The 25,239-nt window shown below is 40.5% G+C and overlaps 1 protein-coding gene and 1 long non-coding RNA gene across 3 annotated transcripts in view; one reads left to right on the top strand and one right to left on the bottom strand.

The window, feature by feature from the left end:
* The window catches only part of bahd1 (bromo adjacent homology domain containing 1), a 35,627-nt gene extending 17,488 nt beyond the window's left edge, over window positions 1–18,139 (bottom strand). The window contains exon 1 of the mRNA XM_026151713.2: window positions 17,681–18,139. The gene's annotated coding sequence lies outside the window, so the exon portion shown is untranslated. The remainder of the gene's footprint in view (window positions 1–17,680) is intronic.
* Window positions 18,029–23,368, top strand: LOC145422308 (uncharacterized). Of its 2 annotated transcripts, XR_013903604.1 has the most exons (3): window positions 18,029–21,461; window positions 21,680–21,801; window positions 21,936–23,368. It is a non-coding gene; the product is annotated as an uncharacterized LOC145422308 (long non-coding RNA). The 2 variants fall into 2 exon arrangements; XR_013903603.1 differs by having other exon boundaries at window positions 18,029–21,801.
* The last annotated feature ends 1,871 nt before the right edge of the window (window positions 23,369–25,239 follow it).

Here is a 25,239-nt window from a genome sequence, read left to right as displayed (position 1 = left end):
GTTGTGTTCAGGCACCAGTGCTAAAGGGCACCTTGTTCGTATCACTGTGGCCCCACTGCATCTAACTGAATGGCAGCATTTGATGCCCTGGGATGAGAATGCACTGGATGCTCCCAGAGGACCCGTGTGTCCATGCCCTGATGGGTCTGAGCTGTTTTAGCCGCACGAGGGAGGCTTGCACAATATTCCACAAGTTCTTTTAATGTTGTAGCTGATCAGTGTATGTTTAGTTTAATGTGCTGTAGCTTCCACGTTTCGGTTTTTATTTTGATTCGAGTTTTAAAAGAGAACTGTTGGCTTTTGATCCTTCGTATTAAAAGACCATTTTGCCTTGAAGTCACATTGAAGCAGATTAATGACTCAAGCAAGTCACTGAGAGCCTGTTGGGTTGCAAGCACCCACTCACTGCTAAGACACAGAAGCCAAAAACCAGAAAAAGGTGAGGCATTTGAGTGATGCATTTAATATTTGATACGATGGATGCTCAGACACTCGCTTCTCATATTCTCATTTATAGTGTCAACGACACAACAAACTCTTTCAATTCACTGTAAGATATGAAATTAAGCAATGATTGTCTGACACTTAGAGGCACAAAACAAACAGTACCACGAACAAATGACTCATGAATCGATCCCGATTCTACAAAAAAAAGAAAAGAAAGGGAAAAAAATTGGTGGCAGAAACACTTGTCACACAATAGCCTCTTCAGTTTCCATGTCAACAGGCTGATACCAAAGCAGCGCCAGCAACTTTAGAACAAACGATGCATAACAAGACTTACGGCCCTCCGTAACTCACGGCTTTCTGCTCCCTCAACGGGAAAAAACACCTCACTTAGGAAAAGCCTTTAGATATCCTGATGACTCAACTCCGGCGACCTTTATGTAATGACACTCGTGTGTGCAGCAGAAGGAGATGGATCGTGCTTCTTGCTGCAGCAGTGGAACACAATTATGCTACTTGACCTCCAAGGAGTAAGTCAACATGGGTCCTTTTATTATAAGTGACTCTCCAGTGAGAAAATCCCTGAGCGTTCACAAACATACACAAATGATCAAGTTCTGAGCACGCTTCTTATTAATAGATTCAGTGTAAGTGTATGATATGAGTTAAGAGGCTAACGATACTACATTTCAATCACTATATTTCAGCCAATCATGGAAGCCTATTTCATTTACACACTAGTAAAGGTCTGTTCAGTATTTAATGTGAGTCTAAAAAACTCTTCACTTCAAAACACTGCTAGGTTTCAGATTTAGGGTATATACATATAAATAGAGTAAATGTGGCATAAGTTGTTTTTTACGATCTTAGGCACAGACATATGGGCAAAAGAAATAAAGGAAAATGACAAAAAATGTGCACAATTACTTTTAATGTTGAAGGAACTACTCATGTCATACACAACTACAAATCCCAGATTCCACAGCGACTTCGCAACTTCCTTTCTTCTTCTCAAATGTAATGCTTTGAATTTTTACTGTAGTATTTATATGGTTATTAACAGTGTTGTATGTTAATAGTTATTTAAATAAATTATTTTGTACTGTGCATGTATAATTATTCACACCTCGAATGTCTTAACATTAGTGGGTCGAAACATTTTCACAGGTCATTTAAATTAAGGGTTGTAGGTAGAGTAGTTCTTTACATGAACAAATGTATTCTTGTTAAAAAAGGTTAATATCATGTAGACTGATGGTTTCTATCCGGTCGTTAAGTCTGACGTCACTAGCCGTGTCTGGACCTAAACTCCGCTGCAGGTCCATATATCAAACGATCACTATGGCATTACTGAGAGTTGAAAAACTGTCTAAAGTCTTTCATCTTTAATAAAATGATCAGCGTTCTGCTCTACCAGGTGTAACAATTGAGTTTAACATCCAGGCATCCATGAAAACGGAATTTATGACATTTAATGGAGTTAGAAGTTAGCAGGGAGTTAGCTCGCTAGCTTCTATCTAAATACAATATAGCATGTCCTGACTGCGGGGTTTTGGAAACAAATTAAAACGTACAGCTCTGTTATCACTTCCAGCATAAATGAAGACAGAAAACTAAACAGCAGTGACGTTTGTAGGGTTACTGAAGTTGGGCTAGCTGGTATATAATGATGTGCTACGTGACCGCTAGCGACACAGCTATGTTAGCATAATATAAACAAGCTAACTTTTTTTCCACTCGATAAAAGTTAACGTGAGTGTTCTCGGTGGTCAGGAACAAATGTAATCGCATGGCAGGATGCTGTAAAAGGACCAAACTTCAGCCAGAGAACAACTGAGATAATCCATCCACAATACGAGGTTAGTCATTCATATACTGCTGCGTGGGCTGGGCTGTAGTTACATCCTAAGGTTTTAAAAACTGAGCTTAAATAAATGATTAGCGGTAATAAAAGCCGAGGGAGGTCAACAGTGATCACTGACTGTTTTAGGAGCTTTTTGAGATCAAATAGAAGAAAATACAAAACATTAAACATGTTAACAACACAAAAGCCATATTAAACGCAGACTACTTTAGGCCCGGAAGTAGGATTCGTCACGTCATCACTTAACGACCGGATAGGAGCACATGCCATCGTTTAACAATGTCTTGGGTCGCAGTAAGTCTGCTTTAGATGGTTAAAACATTATGGCTCATCATCAAACTCTCTATGGAGAATATGAGTGGGATTTTTACGTCCAGAATGCCCCTGTTGAGACATTAATAATAATTTGAAATATGCATATTATCTCATTTACTTTAATGAAAAAAAAAATCCTATAAATCACCAGAAAAAACAAAAAACCTTTCACACTTTGAACACCGAGCAACAACCGCCTGCCATCTTTCTAAAGGCTACGATTGACAACAACTGATTGGAGCTGATGGTATTGTGAGACGCTCTTACAAGCCCACAGTAAGTGATGTTTATTATCTGTACTCATGTTGGCTTTCTATAAATCAAAGCGCATCACATCATGCTGTAATCTTTTTTGCCCGTTGTCCTGTTTTTAAAGTGAACCACTTAGGAGTTCCAACAGGGCTTTAATGGCTGCGATGGGGGCATTCAAGGAGAGTGTATGCGTGTGTGCGCCGGAGAGGGTTATGAGAAACAAAACAAGGATCTCATACACTGCACGCTATGAGCTGTCTCTTTGAAATTCACCTTTAATTATGGATTTAAATTTTTTAAATTTTACAATTAGGCAGCGCAAGTCTAAAAAAAAAAAACTACATATAGGGCTGTGCCGTATAACATCGTCCACGAGATTGTGATATTGCTGTTATAGCAACGCCACACGTTCTTAGTGCGCATAATAATGAGACAAACCCGGGCATGCACCTAAAAAAGGCGAGCCACTTTAGCAACCTCCAACAAAGCACGATGCTTTGCAAAATAAACAAGAACACTGTTCCTGCCGAAGGTGGAAACAACAAACTAGTTTTCCACTCGAGGCTGAAAACATCGTCAACTATAACCGGGCTACAAAGGAGTAGATACTAGCAGCTGGTGATGTGCAACCCAAAAGTAAACAAATGACTCAAACCAAGCATCGCCGGCTGCTAGTTGCACTCCATATGGCAGGAAGAGCAAACGGTGGATGGAAATTACTGATGTGGTTACACGGTGGAAAATCAGTGCTTTAAGCAGCTGGTTAAAAAGTTAAGGTTAACTTAATATACTAAAGTTTTAAGCAGTTATTCTATATTTTTACTTAAAAATTCCAGGCAAAAGCTAGCTGGGACACTTTTGTGCTTACATTTGACTTCTGCCATGTCACTGGATATACTGCTGTGCCACTACTATCACACTATACTGCTGATGCTGCTTCTGCTGGCACCTTGTTTCAGTAGATTCACACTTTGATTTAGAAGGTGTGCCATCAGTGACAGCAGCTCACTGGAAAAAAAGGAAAATCCCCCTATTTACTTACACTGACTGCAAGCATCACTGAAATGTAGCTTGCTATTTTTTCTATGTCATGAGAAATATCATTGCACATCATCTTGAAATATTTTAATATCATTTTAAGGCTGTATTGCCCACAATAAATGGTGTAAAATAATATTTTAAAAAACCATAAGGCACTCTAGTATTTACACGAGTTGACCTTATCAGCAAGTGTGCAACAAAGTGCATTTTTTTACTATGTCAGCTTGCTCTCAGGTCCCACTTAATGAAAGGTTGATTAAACCAAAACCTTGTGTAGCTCCTTTTGGAGTTCTTTAATTATAGTGTGAATAGTTTTATTCTGCTTTTCCAGTCATTTTCCCCCCGTCTGCTAATATAAAATATGTGCAAGACTTTCTGCGCTAAAACCTGAGTACAATTTTTTATAAGCCACAGTGCATTAAAACGAATAACGACACGGAACATACTCGGGCTTAACCAGGCGAACCACTGTAAACCCACTTAGATCCGGAGCGGACAACTCCGCCCGGACGTTTTTGAAACCATCTCATAGCTCGGTCTTACGGCCCTTATTGGCGGATGAGTCGGTGAACCGTGAAATGCAATCCATGAGGGAGAAATTTAATTTTCAGATAACAAGAGGACAGAGGGAGCCTCACATTGAGTTTCTGTCTGTGGATATCAAATCAAGTTACTTCATTTGAATAAGACAAGCGTGCACAGTGGAAGGACAGGAGCTCATTGAAGAGCATCATCGTTTCCCCTGGCTAAAGCATCGCCACGCTGACCACAACAAAGAACGCGGCCTTTCAGCGGAGGGAATTAATGCCAGAGTGTTACGGTCACTTTTCTTTCGTGCTGTTGCGAAAATCTAACTAAAACACGTTGCCAGTTTAGATGAGCTTTGCTCACACCGCCTTATGCACAGCAGCAATGCCAGTAGGCTGCATAAAGCCACCCACACACACATACACACACAGTTTGAAAATATTAACATTTGTATTACGACTCTTTGAGGGAACATTAAACATAAGTCTTGAAAATCCCTGTTAGCAACAGTTTATGTTTTTTTTCTAACATCCCCCGTGTCCATATAACCCATTCACAGAGAACACTGAGTCTTAATATACAGTGAAGGATGTTTAAACCCTGTTTATCTTTATTTTACACAGGAAACCTTTTTCTCCACTATCTGACTTTAAGACAACAGTAGACATGCCGAGTACAAATCTCTGTGACTAAATCTGTTTACTTTGAAAGGTCAAGGATTTAACAGATGAATCCAAAGAGGTCAAAGGCCATCGAGTGACTAAAGGCGGAAATCCATTTTTGCCTTCTTTGCTTTTCTCATTACCTTTGTTCTCGTTTTTTAAATAAATGTATCCCATAGCTGAGAATTAAAGGCTCTTTCCACGACATACTGCATTTACAAAAATATTTCATCTTTTAAAACCTCCTTAATGTGATACACTGCTATATTGTATTACACTGTTATATTCTTATACAGTTATAATGCTTTTTTAAGGACTCCTTAGCCCAAAAAAGGAGGATTTGATGATTTTAAGTAATCCTTTTTTTGGCGGTGACTATTTTCAATGTGCAAACCTATAGAATACAGTGTCAGTGTGAATATACAGTATACGCTATTTCATTTTTATAGTATTAAAAAAGCTGAAAATGCTGCAATGTTAACATTTATTCATTTTAAAGTCCTTCTTTCCAAGTGTTACATAAGTAACACTATTAAAACTAGTATCTTGCAGTATGAAGTTTCAAAAGTAAAAGGGTGCATTCATAATATCATATTGTTTAGTGCTGTGTTTTACTACTAATCTTCCAACATCTAAGCTGCATTTACCTGCTGCTGGGATTCAACACATTTATCTGCTTTTAGGCAGTTTGTCCTGCAGGAACACGTCACACAATAGAAGCTGTTAGTATTACTGTGTAGAAAAACCTTAATTTGCACACAAATCGCCAACCAAATAAATGTAGGAAAGGAAAAAGCTCAATATTTAAATGTAAAGTACTAAAACTGAATTATTCAAGTACTTCATCAAGTACTTTGGTTGATGCAGTGAAGAAATATCAAGAAAAAGAAAACATAAAGCAAAAGTGAGTAAAAATATAGTCATTTTTTTCCTTTTAAATCCTTTTAAATATCTTGAGACTCCCTTTTGACCCTGAGATTAGTCGGCAGATGATCAAATGCCAGTGCAGCTCTACTGTGTGAATCTTACGCATTTTAAAGTAAATGGAGCATAGTTCACACATCAGACCTACTTGCCATTGATTTGACTCTCTCCCTGCCGATGGCACATTAAGAGACTGTAGTTTCATCTACATCAGAAGTCCGATAGATACAGGATTAGGAGGAGGAGGAGGCGGCTCTGCCTGGCTGTCTCACAGGCTCATTCAGAAGAAGGACATGGTGTAGCGCTGTCATCATGAGGGAAACAGCCCCGAGGCTGGAGCTCTCGGGGACCTAAGCTGCTGTGCTTCAGATAGTGCATATAACCAAGTCCACTTTCCTGGAGCAAATCAGCAGTTCCACAGTCTTACACCACCAAACAAACGCTAACCATCCTCCACCACCACCAACACCAACACCTCGCTTCTCCTACACGCAGGTTCGGGCTCCAGCAGTTACACAAACACCCACATCCACTACTGTTTCGCGAATATATTGGGTAGGAAAAAACGATTAACGTTATAATCACACTGTTCAACAAAATAAAGAAAATACATACAAATGACTCGCCTCTTGAAGATCGTAGTTGGCCACGGTGGTGGTGGTGGTGGACAGTGTTAATCTGACAGCATGCCGTAGCAGGAGTGCAGGCTGCGATATGAGAAGTAGGAAATAAAAGGAGAGATCCTCAGCGGGGAAACGAGTGGAAAACACCCGACCATCCTCACTCAATCGGGCTTTTTCGGAGCTGCTAGTTAATATCAGTATCATTAGGAGGCTCGTATTACAGCCGAGTTGTTAGAAGCAGCCTAACCACCGACCCTGTCATCTCCAACTGTGACTGAAACACAGCAGCGATTCACCATTACCTCGCGTGTCCCGTTGGAAATAATCACCCACTCAATTTGAAAAAAATTAAATAAAATAATAACAATAAAAATCTCCCGTCCGTGATGTTTGTTTCTTTTCCCGATGATCAGTTTCTACTCGGTAGAGCTGCGGACCCGGGGAGCGATCCGTGGACCAAACAGCCCACAGTAGCTGGAGACATGGTGAACAAATCGGTGAGCGGTGACCTACTTCCGAAGTGGCAAGCTGGAGATAATATTCATGCGCTGCCTGCATTCGCATTCGCCGTTGCACCGGGACATCCCCGTGTAAAATCACGGTCACGTTACTGTAATATTCCTACAGGGACTAAACGGTGTCATCGTGACAGTTTTTTCCACACTTCCTCGTGGTTTTTCTTTGCTTTTTAATTCTTTAAATCTTCTGTGCATATGCGCCAAAGACAAGTGCAATTTCCCCATTTCCCAAACGTCGGTCTGTTTTATGATGCATTTGTACCAAATGAAACCAGCTCTATTTTATGTCCCAAAAATAAATAAATAGAGTTATTGATAAGTAAGTTTTCCCTCTGCCTCATTGGCTGCAAAGCAAGAGTGAATGTACTGAAACCTGACTGACTTTCAGCCATTAGATGGTCAACTTGAAGCCGCACATCCACAAAAAGCGTAAGTTAAACATAATAAAAGCAAGTGGGCATGAATAAAAGATGTGGAATATTAAAATATTCTAGCCATAAAGACCATATCATCACCCAATTCAACTACAAACTAAATCCTTTGTGTAGTTTACTATATAAAGGATTTCAAGTTTCAAACGACTATTTGAATAATTGTTTTAAAACCAGCTGAAAATACAAGTATACGTCCATCTAAATGTTTCATCTTAATGTTCCCACAGCTTCTATACAGGCACATAATGCCAATAGGTACTATTCATTGAATTTTTAACAAGCCTTTGTTCAAATACAGAAGAATGCTTATTATGTCATGGTCCTGGGTCGGTGACCCAGCGCTTTTAGTTATCATTTTCTAGTTTATGATGATGATGATTATTATTGTTTGAGTTCTGTGTGTTATATTTGGTCTGCCTTTGAGTCTGTCTCTGTCTATGGTGTCACCCCATCTGTTTGTGAATCTGTCTGTTTAGTTCAATGTCTTGTCTGGTTCCATGTGTCTGAGTTTCCTGTTTTATTGTGAAGGTTTGTGTCATATGTGAGTGTGCTCAGTTACGTTTCCCCTGTCTCGTCAGCTGTGATTTCTCCCAGGTGTGTTCCCCTTCTGTCTCTCATCCCTTGATTACTGCCGTCTGTGTATTTAAGCCCTGTGTTTCTCTGTGTCAGTGTCGTGTCGTACCCTCAACTAGCTGTGTGTTCTGCTTCTATGTCCCTAGTGTTTGGTCTCCTGCTCCAGTTTAGTGTTTCTTTCCAGTGTTTCAGTCCTTGGTTCCTCTGTTCTGACTTTTGGTTTTCTTTTGGTGAGTTTAGTTTGTACGAGGTTTTTCCCAGCAATAAAGCTGCGCCTTAAGTTTCACTCCCGTGTCTGAGTTCTGCATTTTGGGTCCACCACTCCTGCTTGCCTCCCACACAGCGATTCATGACATATTACAATAGCTTTAACAACTCATTGCGTATAAAACTACAGTAACTAAAACTTTCTTGGGTGCAAAAGGCATAGGAATATTCTAACATGCAGCCCTGCTATAGGTTGGATTGTGTTCTGGTTTTCTTTTAATAATAAAATAGGGATACATTCAGTTCAACTGCTTGTTAATGCAAATATCGAATCAGCCAATCACATGGCAGCAACTCACCGTGTTTAGTCATACAGATTTGTCTGAGATGACCTGAAGATGACAAACTTCTAGCCAAGCTTTAGAATGGGGAATAAAAGTGATTTAAGTCAGTCTGAGTGTGGAATGGTTGTTGGTTGTCTGGTTTAAGTATTTCACAAAACTGTTCATCTCCTGAGATATTCTCACGTAACCATCTCTAGTGTTTAGAGAGAACTTCAGGAAAAGAGAAAACATTCAGTGAGTAGCAGTTCTCTGGGTGAAAATGCTGTGTTGATGCCAGAGGACAGAGGAGAGTCAGACTGCTTCAACTGGTAGGAAAGTAACAGCGTGCACTATTAAAATAAATGTCTAGGGTTCGTCCACGTTGCTTTATGTTCAGCCTATTTATATCCATCATTCAGGCCCAGCTGTAATTTGTTATAGTTTGTATAGATTAAGAATTTGTAACTTGTATTTTTCTTACTTTTCATCTACTCTTCGTATTTATGGTCTCCATTTATATCTGCTTATTAAAAAATGTCTGTTTTTAAAATATTTATTTTCTTATGCAGAGAGCAAAGAACTTTGTTTGTGTAAACAAACTTAACCAAATGAAGATGAATCTGATTCTAACTCAAATCATTTATAATACAACCAAAGTGTGCAGACAAACATCTCTGAACGCATCACGTGTCCAGCCTTGAAGCAAGTGGGCTACAGCAGCAGAAGACCACACCAGGTGCCACTCCTGTCAGCTAAGAACAGGAAATGTCAAAATTAGACAGCAGAAGACCGGAAATATGTTTCCTGTCTCATGAGTCTTGATTTCTCTTTCATTAAAATGTTAAGGTCGAATTAGAAGTAAATAACATAAAAGCATGGCTTCATCCTGCCTTGTTTCAAAACTTAGGCCGATGCTGGTGGTGTAATGATGTAGGGGACATTTTCCTGTTACACTTTGGGCCCCTCAGTACCAACTGACCATCAGTTGGTACTAACACCACAGCAAGCAGTATCGTTGATGGCCATGCCCATCCCTTTATGACCACAGTGTACCCATCGTCTGTTTGCCACTTCCAGCAGGATGACACACCATGTCACAAATGTGAATATATGAATATAACAATGAGTTCACTGTATTCAAGCGGCCTTCAAAACCAGCAGCTCTCCGTCTAATAGAGCACCTTTGAGATGTGGGGGAAACAGGAAATTCGCGTCCTGGATATGTAGCCGACAAATCTACAGCAACAATATGGACCCAAATCTCTCAGGAATGTTTCCAGCACCTTGTTCAATCTGTACCACAAAGAATTAAAGCAGTTCAAAATGCAAAACCCAGCAAGAGCAAGATGTGCCTAATAAAGTGGCTGTGACTTTATATGAAGCACAGTTTATCTGTAAAGAAGCACAAAGATGAATTGCATTAAATGCATTCATGTTAAACTGTATTCATTTAAGTAAAAGCTACAAAATATCACAACTTCCATCCATGTGTTGACAAAATAAGTCATCTGAACAGATCTCGTTAGAGAAGAAGAGACATTTTAATCAACATTGATAACATTTACATAGAGCCCCAGGAAATACACTAAATAATACGATATATTATGTAATGACGAATATGCAATGAGCTATAAATTCATCATGTTAATGCCTAATGTAGTAGGTTAGTAATGTTTTTCTCATGAATAACATCAAAAAAATAGAAGCATGTATCCCTCTTAATTAGGCTAATTTACTGTATCCTCTGCTCTGAATGAGACATTCAATCTAAACATGACTGATCATTTGCTGCTCATCATTTATTACCTCTTAACACAGATAAGATCGGCCCGTTGCGATACACACAAATTACGGACTATCACTGACGGCTGCTGGACTCACTCAGTGGGCGTTCAAGTTAAAGAAAAGCTTAACGGACGGTTCAATTTTGTTTTTCCACAACAGCCTGATTGGAAAGCCACCATGTTGTCAAGTTACTGACAAGTCAGAATCAAGCTTAACTGGGATAAATGCTGTCCTCGCTGATATCAGCTTTACAGTGTGTAATTAACAGCTGCAAAGGACCTGAGTGTGTTGAGCTAATGAGGCGTGAGCACCGGGGGGAGCTGAGGGAGAATGGACTGCTGAGAGGTGACCTGCGCTGCAATAAACACGCTGCAACACACTGCGGAGAGGTGCAGGGCAACAACTTAGAGGGCTAAATGCTTCCTACATGCAGGATGCACTCACTTACCCGCTCAGTGCTGATCTATAGACATACAGCAAACATCTCAATCATTTCAGGAGAAGCAAAACAAAACAAACCCACCAAAACATTTTACCAGAAGAGACGTTTGTAATGTGAAAGAGGAAGTACGTCCTTTTCCACTACAAGGCTTTTATATATTAGGAGATAATTAAAAAAAAAAAATCATTTGGTCCTTAGCAGGATCTGAAATGATGTAAACTCAACCTCAGATGAACCACAACATGACATACTACACCGTGTCATTACTTATTTAGCAAAATGAAGAAGAAGCAGTGTGTGGAAACTAAGTACACCCTTCCTGCTTTTGTAGGAATTATTGGATAAGTAGCATCCAGACTCTTAATCAAATGCACTTATTTAACTGATCATCAGCAAGTGAACAACTCTATGAAAGCAGATGTTCTGGCAGTTTGCAGGTCTGGTGCTTTCAGCAACAGAAAGTCAGTCAGCTTCACTAAGATTGGAAAGGCTAATGTCTCCTCGTTAAGACGTTGATCGATTGATGATCTAAAGTTAATCTGGGAATGGATGTAAAACCATTTACAAACAATTTGAAGTGAAACAAAAGATTATTCACAAGTAGAAAACATTAAAGGCATTTGCCAGTAAGCGGAAGATTGCACAGCACGTTTGATGAAAACCTAACGCAGCATATCAGCACGAACACCTCATAAAACTATGGTGGTGGTGGAGTGGTGATGGTTTAGGCTCGTTTTGCAGTCGCAGGACTTGGTTATCTCGCAGTCTTTGAATTGACCTTGAATGGTTCCGTATACCAAAGTATTTACAGAGTCAAATGTGAGGCCAACAGCCATTCTCTTGTAGACCGGCTCCTTTAAATAATCAAGATGTTGCAATGGCCCAATGAAAGTCCAAACTTCAGCCCAACTGAAATGCTTTGACAGGATCTTAATAGAGCTGCGTATGAATCAGTTCAATTGTACTTATATAATGCCAAATGACAACAAAGATATACCAATGCCAACAAACCTCAATGAACTGAAGCAACTCTTTAAAGAAGAGTTTGGAATTCAAACTGGGGGTTTTTTTTTTTCATGCCAAATGTTTATTTATACCCTCAGCAGACACAAAGTACTTACAGAGCACTCATTCACTGGAGATGAGTTTTTAGTCAGTTCTAAAAAAAAACTGGCCTGAAACAAACAAAAAAATCATTTATTTGTTCTTTTCTGGTCTCCAACAAGTCCTCAGAGGAGTCATTTTCTAGCAGATAAATACTAGAAACTAAGAATAATGTCCCAGTGCAGTTAGGCTGCACACAGTCATTTGAGCCACTTGTTGTTGTTACAACAAAAATATTAATTATGGCTGCTCTAAAGAGCTAGTTAATGACTGGAATAATTGTTATGAGATTTTCAATCATGTCCCACTAACTGTGAGCCAACACCTTCAGTCCTACAGCCATATTTTTATATAACCAGTGTGAAGCAACCCAAATGTGATTTTTTTTTTTTTTTAAATCCCCAAACTAAAACATCACTACACCAGGAGACTAAATATTTGTGACAGGCATCAATATGTTCAGGGAGTGAAGCCCTGATGAGACATCATGCAGCGAAGGTACTGCAGGTGGGCTGAGAGGTCATTTCTCATAAACACACACAACACACTAAAACATTCAGTTAGCAAACTCTTAACTGAATATTTAATCATAATTAAAAGTTTTAAGTTATAAATTCTATATGATCAAATACTTTGGGAATTTAAAAATAAAATCACTTGAGTTGGTTGTGACTAAAGGTTTGGGTGGGCTGTGGAAGATTTTCACATTTCAAGCTTTGCTGTGGCGGACTGGCAAGGCAAGGCCAGCGCAGTTAGGAAGCCACACTTAGATGTGAATGCACTGCCTAACAACAGTGACACAGGCACAAATAATACCTTCAGGTCAGATCTTTAAGAATAAACTTGCAGCAAAAAAACAGGATACAGAAATGTACGATTTAGGCCTTTTGAGTTGAACTATGCACTCAACCTATTATGTCACCACATGGGTTCAACACAGTCCGTGGGGGGGCATTTGATTCAGATCGGTCATGTGCCCTTTGCCCAGCTGCCTGACTACGCAATGCTGGTTTTGTGTCCACAACTCGCTTTGCCTGCTCAAACTGACTGAAACATCGTGTACCAGTGGAGCTGATGCAAATACAGTTTCTACTGTTGCTCAAAACCTGCTTGTGGTATTATTCGCTGCAGCTCTTATGACTCTTAGCCGAGGTGTCCTCACTCTCAGGCTAGCTACAAGTGGCTGATTTGAGACTAATGGTCAGTTTGTCATTTTCCCTACAGTGTTTTGGCTGCACAGCAGCTCTGAGCCTGACAGTGATACCCACAGCAGATAATGTGACTGTTACACACACCAGCAAAGCCTGAATGCAACAATGATGTAATGAAAATCACATACAACCGCACAAAGCTCCACATAAAACAGCTGGGTGACACCCTAGAGATTAAAATAAAAAAGTACCAGCAGTGCTAATGAATGGGAAGAGTCAGTCTAAGAACAGAAGAGGAAGTGCCGTGTACACCAGTCTCCTGTCATTAAAACAAAATGGACTTTTTCAGCAGGGCATATCTCTCTAACCACTTTAACAACCTGTCATTGTTTGGCTGCAGACTGTTTGTTTACCAGGGGCTTTCTAAAGGGAGCGTGTGTGCGAGAGAAGTGTTTGTGTCAGTCTTGGCTGATAGCAGCAATGTGACAAATAGCTGGTTATCATGTGATTGAGTTTGCATGTGTTAGGAAAGATTTTAAAGTCTAATCTTAAACTCAATTTTAACTTCATCTGACCATTTCTGTTAGAAATAGGAAGACAGGGTGCACAATTCAGTCTGACGCAGGCGGGGGGGATACACGGAGCAGTCAATGAAGCTTTTTAAAAACAGCCAAGAAACTGATAAACATGATAGACAAAAATCATCTTAATTGCACACGTGCAGAGGCAAAACGCAGCTTCAAAAGAGAATGTGTCATGCACACAGAGCAGCGCTTCGAGCTCAAAACTGGTTGTAAGCTGTTTATCGTCTTCAACGTGTAGCCTACCGATGTAAAGATGACAGTTGAGCAACACAGAGCAGATACAGGACAGGAAGTGTAATTATCTGCTTCTACTGTTCTGCTTCAAAGAGACGGGGCAAGATGCCAGGCTGCCTGACTAGCAAAAGGGGAGGAGAGAGGGGAAAAAAAGAGAAGTAGATGGAGAGATACTGATGAAGATCGAAGTGAAGCAACAGAGAGGAGAGGAGAGGAGAGGAGAGGAGAGGAGAGGAGAGGAGAGGAGAGGAGAGGAGAGGAGAGGAGAGGAGAGGATCTCACCTCTTACATCTCACTGAGCAGAAGAAAAGTCAAACTCAGTAGAAGTCAGAGAGGCTTTTTTTCCTTTCACATTCAGCTTCCTGTTTTTCTTTGCCTGACAGCTCTTCAGAGATACAGGCGTTTGACACAGAGTTTGTGAGAGAGCAGGGGAAAACAAGAGGGGGGGGGATATTTAAGAGAATGTGTGTGAGACAGCGATGGAGGGAGGAGGCAAGAGACAAGAGAGTGATGGATTGAGATAGCACGGTGAATGGAGACAGTGAGAGATTGTCATCATCATCATGAACAATGACTCTCTGATAGAGGAGGCCTGAGGAGCTGAGGAGTGAGTGAGGAGGGGGTGGGGGTGCCCGCCTGCCCACCTGCCAGGGTCTCAGTCATGCTTTTAGCATCTGCCAAACTGAAGGACGCTTGGTGCCATGTGCTTTTCGCTGAAGGAGCCTGACGTTTGTCAGTCACAGGGAGGACTTCTGTTCTGTTTAGTCGCGGCCAAACAGGATTTACTGTAATGCCTCCATCAAAACCCACACACACACACACACACACACACACACACACACACACACACACACACACACATGTAAACAATCCCAGTGTGTGTCAGAAGTAGAAGTGAGTGAGACCCCATCTCTAAAATCTCCACTGCAGCTGTGGACCAGTGGACAGCTGACAGCAGTCTGTGGATCTCTGCTCCACTTCTCCTCCCGTCCACACCAGCCCTGCCTCCTCTTCTTCTATGTTTCCATGAAGCAGGCCTGTAATTTTCACAGCTGTGTCTTGGAACTGAGCCAGCGTGAGTCGGGGAAAGAGAGCGCAGAGCAGTATGGGCTGGCTAATGGCTTTTAGACAACTAAGGGCTACAGAGCAGCTTTGCTAATCCCGAGGTTCGCTGCTCATTCAGTACAGAGAAATATTCATACCAGTGAACAGGGATAAGAAGGAAACTCATTAGCATTGGAAAACATTTAAAAAAAAAAGGTGCAAAGTTCTGTAAATTGTATGTTAACCTGTAACACGCACTTCTTTTGTGGTTATGATGGCATTTAGTCAAGTAACAGCTGAAATCTACGATCGCAGCAATTGACCTCATTATAATGTCAATAAAGACATAATTACAGGTCAGCCTGGCTATGTGCAACGCTGTGGTTGGGGGTTAAACTTCACTATTTGCCCTATTTTCTTCCCAATAAGGCCAACTAACCTGTGGCTTTGTACAAAATAAAATAATGATGTTACTTTCTGTTCCACGTGCATTTCTTTGGAATCCCATCATACACCCACATCTCAGCTGAGGCTGGGTTACCTGCAGAGGACAGTGGGCACCTGCTCTGAGGTTTCGTAACTTTGCTGGGTCAGGGTTTAAGGATAAAGCTCCCAGGTAGCTCTGTGTGTCAGCTGGTTCCTTTAGATGTATTATATGAAAACATATCTGGTTCTTGCTTTATGTAAAGTTAATTTTAGGGCTTTATAAGAAGTAAGTTTGGTATTAGAAACAAAAAAGCTCACTTACTGAGCTCAGCGCATGAAGGCAACTTAGATAAGCATGATTATTTTTAACATAAAGTGCTCTTTAAACTCAGCTGGTTTGGACAGCACTGTGATCATGAAGAAACGACTTGTGTTCTTCACTTAGTGAATAAGTAAGTACATATAGGAAATGGATTTCTCTAATGTTCTCCCTAAAAAATTCTTTAGAAATACAAGTTTCTCTGCTAGAAAACAAATCTTGAAAATGTAACAACAGATATTAGATTAAAAAGCAAATTAAAAAACTAAACTGTTACAAAAAAACCCCAAAAAACAGCCCAAAGTGGTGTTTCTATTAGACAATATTTAACATCACTCTGTGGGGAATTACAGTGTGATGACAACCACACAGTGATGTTTTGGAAAATTGGGACTTGTCAGTGTGCTTTTCCTACGCAGCTGTAGGCGGAAATTGTTTCACTTTCAGATGATCTTTTCAACAAGTGAAATATATTTTTAAAGATGATAACAGGGCGACAACACAGCCACTGTTTCAGTTAGTCTGCTAACAGCTATTCTTTTCATTTCTGCCCTCTCCTCCTCCTCCTCCTCCTTCTTCTTCTGACCACATGTGTCCCGACTGCAGGCTGGAGGTATTCGTCTCCTCTGGGACATCTGGGAGGTCAGTGCGTCTTTCCTCCGTGGCCACATCAGGGCAGTTCTTCAGCAATAATGGGATTAAGTCCTGGATTGATATCCAGCTTTATGGCTCACGTGTGGGCAGCGCAACGCTATTCAACATGCTGCTATGGCAAGCCTGTCAAGGTAACGCTGGAGAACCGACCAGACACAAATCTACCACGACCTCCAAAGCTGGCGTTCTATTGTCAGGCTCTTCTGCTCACAAGGGCCTTTACAAACACTATTATGCCCAGGAACTCACCAGGCAACTTGTGTTATAAAGCTCATGTCATATGAAAAGCCTGCACTTTCCAGTGGCCTTTAACAGCAGGAGATGATTCTTCCCAGATTATGGCATTTCATTTCCTTGACTTACTGATTGTTTAGTCTATGAAATGTCAGGGAAAAGTGCAAAACAGTCCAAGTTAAACCTTCAGATTGCTTATTCTGTCAAACCAGCGGTAATGCAAGACGTATTCAGATGTTTTACCTGAGTAAAAGTGCCAAAACCGCAGGGAAAAGGCACACAAGTAGGCGAACAAAGCATTAATAATCTTCTATAGAAACTACAGCTGTTAAATAAGTAACCTGCAGAGAACTTTCAACTGTTTGGAGCAGATGGATTAAACCACGTAAAACTCTAACATCAGTTTGTTTATCTTTCTGAGTAAATCAACGTTTAAACCGTCCAAAACGCCACTACTACCACTACTACTTTGGTGGCATCATTAGCTTGAAAGTGTATAAAAGATTAATAAACCCCTCAGATTCGACTAATCGGCATGCTTTAGCCGTGTCTTTAGAAAAAAAAAAAAAAAACCAACCCCTTACATGTTCCAAGAGGATCTCCACGTCCCCCCTGCTCTTACAAACCCACAAATACAAACTCCAACACAGAGCCGAGCCTCAAACTTGACTCTAACAGAAGCTGCTTGCGTGACATTTTCTGCGATCACGAGCTGGGAGTCTCAGCCGATCGAGCCTTGCTACCCAGTGTTTGGCCGATTAAAAAAAGAGGCAGCTTTGCCACCTGCACAAGTGACACCACTGACAACAGATGTCTCCGAAAGTTACCTCCGAGGGTTTTACAGATCCCCGGCAACAAGAAGGATCTGCTATCTGTCAATAGCTGACAGATTATTCCAACCCGAGCTGCCTCCTCTCTCTCGATCCTGTCCTGCCTGACACTTTCAGTTTTGCCTCGAATGCGATAAGAGTTGAAACGCTTTCGCGTCTTACCGTTTCGCAAAGTGGAAAATAACCCAGCGGGAGTCGGTATGTTGGAGAGGAAGATCAGTTCCACGGCAAGAGAGAGTGATGCGTCAGGTGTACGCTTCCCGCAAGTGAAGGAGGAAAACCGTGCGGAGGGCGACTCATGTTGAGTTGATCGGCTGAAGCCTTTTTTCTTCTTCTCCTCTCTCCTGCTCCGATCTGCGCCGCTCCACGCTCTACGCGTAAAAATCGCCACTCGGTAAACTTAGAACTAAAGCAGAGGTCAATAAGACGGAGCGAGGCGCACTCGGCACTCCGCAGAAATCCTGCAAACTACGGCTCACTTTGGCATGTTTTTACATAACAGCATCATCCGCTTTTTGTGTTGACGCATCATGTAGCCTAGAGAAAACATGGAGTTTCTTAAAGGGCCACGGACGCATCGTCCACATGTCACCGTCCCCAGCAGCCCCCGCTGTGGCTGACAGATGGGTTTCACCCAGTTAATGTATTTAAGCCCTTTCCTTTTGACGGGTGTATTAACCTAACCCTGGCGGGGGGATTGAGGGGAGAGGGTCGGGCTCTGCTGCTGAACACTGAGTGAAGAATTTATGGAGTTTATGGTCTCCCTTTTTTGTATTGTGCTTTTGTTTGCGATGATATTTAAAATGGCTTGTTTGCAGAAATTGGTCGTCGGGTAGTATTTTAGCATTTGAATGTGATCGCGGAAACAATAACAAAGGTTATGATTAATTTAGATGAACTGACTTAAGCTAAACAAACGAGTAATTTCTAAAGTAAAATTAAGCTTCTATTTTTAAAAAAAAAAAAGTTGTAAGAAATGAGCAAAACCTTGCAGCAAGTAAACTACATTTGAAAATCTGCAATGTGTAATCACGTGCTGTGGTTGTGGGTTTTCATGTGGGTGTGTTTTTAGCCCTAGACTCTTATTGATTGGTGCACCAATATGGCTTTTTAGCCCCACTAGGTATCAGGGGAATACCCACTAATTATACCTCACGTTGCTGCTAACCCTGCAGATCTACAATAACACAATGACATTCCTCGTCAAGGAAACCCATCCATCCATTCAGCCAATGATTTTCTTCTGCTTATACAATTCAGGGTTGCAGGGTAGCTGGGGCCTATCCCAGCTATCATAACTCAAAAGGCAGGATAGCAGATTGCCAGTGGATCAAGAAACTCCAAAAGAATAAGCCCTAGAAAGAGTTCATTAAAATACAATACAACACCTGAAAATGGCAAAAGCATCCCTCAAAATTGCATCGTTAGAACCACATCGCCATACCAACATGCAAGATCAGTAATTAAACTGTCACCACTTCAGATAGATGTGCAAAATCTCATGAGTTTTTAAGCACTGATAATAGATTTTTAAAAATTATTTTGGTCACTTGTTGGGGAAATTATTTGTGTAGAGCAACAGAGGCTATATGCTTTGACTCATTAATTTCTGAAAGCTCATAAATAAAATCAACGTAGGGAGTGAAACGATAATTCATCCCAGGCCACTTGATATCACGAGCTACATGATTATCAAAGAATTGGCATTAATTTGGAAAAGAACAATAATGTTAAATATCAGCTGTCAATTATTAAAACAAAATCTGAGAAATAATTCCACCTGTATACTAAAGATATTTAAAAATGAAATATGTTAATATCACATGAATTAACCAGAAAATGTGTAATTGCTCTTTTAAACTGCTTTTGTTGAGTTACACTAAAATACAGGTAATATAATAAAAGTTCATTCTTTCAGCCAAATTAATCATGTAGTCAAAATATCCATCATCCATTCCCAGTCACATGTCTGAGCCATCTCAACTAGCTCCTTTTGATGTGGAAGGAGTAGTGGCTCTACTCTGACACCCCCCGAGCCCCCGGCGCACGAATGACCAAGCTCCTCTTCTTGTGTCTTAGGGAAAGCCCAGCCACCGTTGGCAGCTCATTTCTAGTGTTTTGTGTGAACAGAGTGACCTGGGATGGACTCAAAATCCCTTCTGACTTGACTTAAGCTACTGAATCCTTTGTAACCAGACACTTTTGTCAATTCATCTCCCGTTTCACCTCACTTTACAGCAGCAGTGACTGCTTTTTAACGAGACGCTCATTTCATTTGGTGTAAAAAGCAATGCCCCTCAAATCTCTTTGCTTTCAGCAAATGTGAGAGAGAAGAGAAAAAGGTTAGCTCAGTTCTAAAATTTATGAATGGATTCAATTTAATTAAACGTCTGCTTCACAGTGCTTTGACTTAATAAAACAGGCATTATATTGTGGCCTTTGGCTAACATTTAAAAAGTAATTTCTACAATTTTAAGCCAAAAAATAATTCTGTAGTTTATGTTTTCGCTTCCTTGACACACCTGCACTAACATTTAAACTGCCTACTGCTGATAGACTTGCTCATGTTTTGTTTTTTGTTCTTTGTATTGTTGTGTAAACTGATTTAATGTGCGTTGTGCAGCGCTATTTCAAGAGAATGGCATATTTTTCAATTTTCAATCCAGACCTCAATGGTAGTATAACATGTGGAATTTATTTTATTTGGGAGATAAAACCTGGTGCTCACACAGGAAATTGCATTGCCACTGCAGCTTTAATACAGTCGACGCATCCCAAACAGCTAAACAATATCAATTCCAAATACAGTTAATAACATAAAAATAATTAAATTGGCCAATAACCAATGTGCAAATATGCAAACATGCAGATCATCTTATCATTACTGTGCATTAAACAGTCCTGTAGCAGCGGGTAAAAAGGACCTCCTGAGATGCTCAGGCTTGCACTTTGGTGCAATCAGTGTTTGAGTGAAGATGCTACTGTCGATAACCTCCGGAGCATGAAGAGGGTGGGCAGGGTTGATGGTAACTGCTTTCAGCTTCGAGAGCATCCTTCTCTCTGCCACCTGCTGGACTTTCTCAAGTTCAGACCCGAGCACAGAGCCGACCTGCTTGATAAGTTTGTTTACTCTGTTCCTGTGTGCTGTGTGGACCCCTTTCTCCCCAGCAGGCCACAGCATCAAACAAATCACCACCATGTGGTTGACACTGTGGAGCAAAGGTTGACAGATGTTAACCTCCTTAGGAAATTAAATCGTCTTTGTCCCTCAGTGTACACTGCTTCCATATGGCTCTTCCAGTCCAACTTAATGTGCAACTGCACATCAAGGTATCTGTGGCTGAACACCACATTAATGGTGGTTATAGGTGTTGGTTGGGTCCTCCTCCAATCTCACCTGAAGTCTAAAACCATCTCATTGGTTTTTGCGATGTTAAGATGGAGATGACTGCAATCACTCCGAGTCAAGACAGTAGGTTTTTAACTAAGCTTTAGTTACCCTGTGATAGGCTGGTGACCTGTCCAGTACTCTTGTCCAATAACACCAGTGATGTGATCAGGCCATCCCTGACCATTTTACTGCTTTTTGATATCAAATGTGTTAAATAGAAATTCATTTCTATTTATTTGTGATAGTTTTAACAAAATTTGGGACATAGTGTTAAATGCTTCATATTAGTAATACTTCAGAATATCCAAAAAGAAAAAAAAAAGACCTTTTAAACTTGGGCACAGTTGCTGAATTGCTTTGTCACGTGTCTCTACAATGGCAGGTGCTTTCAGGTCAACGTGAGGTCCTTGTCGAGCAGGTATGCCTGAGACGTGCTGCTAAACAGAGGCTTACCCTCATCCAAAGGGAGCTGCCCAATAGGAAAGAAGAAACGAGACAATGCTGTCCAGCAGCTTGAAGTTCTGCATGTGTCAGCAAGCTTTGGGCACGACGGTGAGTGTGTTTACTGCAGTAGGTTGTTTGGAAATGTCTTTGCATTTTAGCTGTCTGCTGAAATAAAATTAAAGATTGAATAATATAATAAGTATATCTAAAAGACAATGTCTTTCTGTTTTAATTCAAAGGCTTAAGGAAAATACATTTCAATAATTTCTGCAGAATTCTCAGTGTCCTTGTAGGTACACAGGTGAGCACATTGTTCTTATTCTCAGAAGGATGGCGGTATGGAGCCCGTTAGCACTGTAGCAATGGAATCAGCTGTAGGTGACTACAGAGGGATGAGCTCAAAATTCTCCCCTTCACAATCAACGAAACACAGCGCAAGCACAAGCAGGTACTGTGTGGCAATATCCATGATCTCATCTGTCTGGACTGACACAACAGCCCTGCTCTGCTCTGGGCTGATGACGTCCTCCCTCACGAGAGAAAACAAGTATCTCATGAGCTCGTTCTGCATCGTTCCCCTAGAAACCGTGGCGTTCTCAAGGCGCTCCTTTCTGGGGTATTCTGGAATCCCGGGGTTACCTGTACTCCGAACTCACCGCCGCTGGCTACACATCAGTTAAATGGAGCTCCATCAGCTCTCACTTGTTTCCTCCCAGAAACCTGTGGGTTGATTTCCCCAAATATTTTGGCTCATTGTCCATGTGTCCTGTGAAGCTTTGCTGATCAAATAATATTTTCTATCCCTGCATACAATAACATAAGACATAGTGAAAAGGTCTAAAGATAGAGAAATTTGTCTATGTCAGGTAGTTCACTGTGTCAGCTTATAGTCTACCTGAGCACCGTTTAACAAAACCACTGTGTTTATAGCAACTAATAACATTACAGACATAACTGACTACCATTGTAACGATATAGACAGTAATAGCGTCAACATATATTTGCTAATTTTGCATTTTTGTGTATAACTTTGAAGACACAGCTGAGACCAGCATTCAAACTAAGGAGGAGTTCCCTGATCTGATCCAATCCTTCCTTGTCTTAACACATTCCTTTTATCTCCCGTGTTTACTTCTATTTGTTATCCTCTCCTATTTTTTCTTTTCTTTTTAGGGGGAAATCAGTCATTAAAGGGTTATTTTTGTTTATGTACTTTGTTATTTATGTCATTTAGGTTGTGTCTGCATTTTGGTTCTTCTCCATAAGGAGCTAAAATATCACAATGGGTGAACTAATGATCAAAACTAAATGGCTTCAGACTGCTTATATCATACTTACGACATATACTTGCATGCGGTCCTCCAAAAAATACCAACCACCCATAGCCCTGTGGTGATGACACTATGTCTGAGAAGCACACAGTGTAACTTCATTACAAAGAAGGTCTTTGTCTATTATGACTCAGTGTTTTCTGTGTAGGAACAACACACAACCATGCTAGTCCTTAAATTTGGAAAATTGTAATAAATGTGTTTCGGGCATGAGGATCACTGTGATCTTCAAGTTGTATTGTACGTAATGACACATGATGGCGATGCTATTAAACATAGCATGAAAAACGTTTGCATCATCATGATCTGTAGGTTTTAGTCACCAGTACAGAGGAGGGTCTGAATCGAAATCCACACATCCATATGCGCTAAAAAAAATGTGTGTAATATTGTTTCATAAGTACAATATAAAATGTTGCATTTAATGGAATCTGGTTATTTGAAATTCACTTGACAGGTGCACATTCAGTTTACACCAAGCACATTTTCCTTAGTGATCAATTATTTGAAAAAATAAATCTTTCATTTCATATTTCAGTCGCCTTTTTTAAAATATTGCTTCATGTTTACTGAGGGTCAGGGATGTTTTTTTGTTTTGTTTTTTTTTGAGTGTGGCCTCATGCTAGAAGTTTTAATTCCATGCTACAAGTCTGGTTAATTACACGTTAAGGTTTCTTGACAAAACACCATAATTCACCACTGTTCCATCGACACGCCTTTCAATGAAAACTCAGAAACTCGCAATTTAGCTTCCCCGAGGTCTTTAGACTAAACTGACCAAATATGGAGGATGTCATTAAGATAGAAAGCCTGAAAATGATGAAATCTGTAAAGTGGAAAATCACGGATTTCCTGTTTGGTTGAGGGCACTGTGTTTTGTACAGACATGTGGACTTCCTAAGGCCTCGACTGTTATTAACTGATGTACACAGAGTTAACGTGTAAATTCCTGAACTAACTATGTGGTTAGAGAACACCTGTAAATTAAACACCATGTTGATGTAGTATATCATGATTAGAACGCACAAAGCTCACTTCCCACTCACGTCTGCCATGTAAATGTCTGCAGACTTGAATACTTGTAAAGGCTGTGAATTCTTGGGCTATTTGAGTTATAACAACTTCATTTGCCATAGCGAAACAACTCACGTGCTCCCCCAGATGTGCTCTTTATCAGAAAAAGCCTCATAATTTAGCATTATGAAGAACAATTCTGGTAAAAAGAAAAAAAATCCAGTACATTTTTCTGGGTGACTTAAAGTACAATGGCTGAAAACTGCAAAAGCAACTGAAGACAAAAAAAGACGTTTTGCAACAACTACATGCAATATGAAACGTATTACCATGTACGAGGTGTGCGCTAGGTGTCATAGATGTTCAAGCATCCCTAGTCCCTCAACAACAACCTCGTGTCAGAGGTGATTTATCATGTCGCCAAACTGAAAACTCGGCGCATTCACACGAAAGCAGCACGGAAGTGTGACAGTTCTTCTGACCTCATTTGAAGTGGATGTGGTCAACCTGCTAAGAGGGCTACATCAAAGTATCAAACATTTCCTAAAAATCTTTTATCTTTTTGCCTGACTTACTAGCCCAGTATCAAAGTTATTGGAGTGGGTGGACAGATACACATGGCGAATGTGTGAATTTATATCCTGCTTGATACTAATGAGCGTATCCATTTAACTGCCAATATTTCTAGTTTTGTGGATTGAATTTAGCATTTTTTTCCTCAAATGGTTTAGTATGTGGTTTCGACCATAAATTTTGCTTGTTCTGCCAGGAATAAACAAACAGTCCCAGTGTTGCCGCCTCAGTTGCAGAATTATTTAACTGAAAACTATGAAATTACAAACCAAGCATCCGAACTAGGAAGAAACGTAGTTTAAGGAACTTTGGCATTGTTGTTGGTGCCAGATGGGCTGGTCCGGGTACAGTACCGTACAAAAGTCTTGAGGCAAAATGTCTGGAGCAATAGTTCTCCAGGTTTTCTGAAGATCTTTTAAAGTTTTTCCTCAGACATTGGCTGCTTTTACTCATTTTCAGTCCAGTCCTTGTACCTGACCATTTTCAGAGGAACGCTTTTGATCTACTTTAACTATGATTCACTTAACCATAAAAAAATGTCACGTTTACAGACAGACGACAAGTTGGAAAAGAATCCATTTTAAATTGTATCTTTAGGCCAGGGGTGTCCAACTCAGGCCTCAAGGGCCGGTGTCCTGCAGGTTTTAGATGTGTCCTTGATCCAACACAGCTAATTTAAATGGCTAAATCACCTCCTCAACATGTCTTGATGTTCCCGGCCCTTGAGGCCTGGAGTTGGACACCCCTGCTTTAGGCACGTTATTAGCAACAGCTTGTCATAAAAATGCATCATTTGTGCTTATATAGTATTAAAAAGGCACAGCACCTGAGAGATGCATTCAACCATGAGCTGAAGCATCTAATTTTCTCCAAAGCCTTGTCAGAAATGGCCTCAATTGTACAAGTGATTTTTCCCATAAATACTGTATTTCCATTTATGTTTCCATTAAGTCTCATATTTTCTACAG

Source organism: Astatotilapia calliptera, chromosome 19, assembly GCF_964374335.1.
Source record: "Astatotilapia calliptera chromosome 19, fAstCal68.1, whole genome shotgun sequence".
Taxonomy (NCBI): Eukaryota; Metazoa; Chordata; class Actinopteri; order Cichliformes; family Cichlidae; genus Astatotilapia; species Astatotilapia calliptera.
This window is presented reverse-complemented; position numbering and strand designations above follow the sequence as displayed.